A 1,076-nucleotide genomic window follows, 5' to 3' on the forward strand; every position below is an offset into this window, starting at 1 on the left:
TTGGTTCCACTAGATTTTAGTTTGGGGTATCGGAGTAAAGGGGGCTGAATACAAATCCACGCCACACTTTTCACATATTTATTTGTAAAAAAATGTGAAAACCATTTATCATTTTCCTTCCACTTCACAATTATGTGCCACTTCCTTTTGGTATATCACATAAAATCCCAATAAAATACATTTACGTTTTTGGTTGTAACATGACAAAATGTGGAAAATTTAAAGGGGTATGAATACTTTTTTAAGGCACAGTATATGCCAGCATATAAGGATCAGTAACTGCCACGTCGTTTTATTTGGCACCCCATTGCAGACAGTCCACCCAAGCTCTGCTGCTGACACATTTCACTATGCTGTGTTTGATATACATATACAGTATCTCACAAAAGTAAGTACACCCCTCACATTTTTGTAAATATTTCATTCTATCTTTTCATGTGACAACACTGAAGAAATGACACTTTGCTACAATGTAAAGTAGTGAGTGTACAGCTTGTATAACAGTGTAAATTTGCTGTCCCCTCAAAATAACTCAACACACAGACATTAATGTCTAAACCACTGGCAACAAAAGTGAGTACACCCCTAAGTGAGAACGTCCAAAATTGGGCCCAATTAGCCACTTTCCCTCCCCGGTGTCATGTGACTCGTTAGTGTTACAAGGCCTCAGGTGTGAATGGGGAGCAGGTGTGTTAAATTTGGTGTTATCGCTCTCACTCTCTCATACTGGTCTCTGGAAGTTCAACATGTCACCTCATGGCAAAGAACTCTCTGAGGATCTGAAAAAAAGAATTGTTGCTCTACATAAAGATGGCCTAGGCTATAAGAAGATTACCAAGACCCTGAAACTGAGCTGCAGCACAGTGGCCAAATCATACAGCGGTTTAACAGGACAGGTTCCACTCAGAACAGGCCTCGCCATTTTCGACCAAAGAAGTTGAGTGCACGTGCTCAGCGTCATATCCAGAGGTTTTCTTTGGGATATAGGCGTATGAGTGCTGCCAGCATTGCTGAAGAGTTTGAAGGGGTGGGGGGTCAGCCTGGCAGGGCTCAGACCACACACCACACATTGCATC

This window comes from Aquarana catesbeiana, linkage group LG01, assembly GCF_042186555.1.
Source record: "Aquarana catesbeiana isolate 2022-GZ linkage group LG01, ASM4218655v1, whole genome shotgun sequence".
Taxonomy (NCBI): Eukaryota; Metazoa; Chordata; class Amphibia; order Anura; family Ranidae; genus Aquarana; species Aquarana catesbeiana.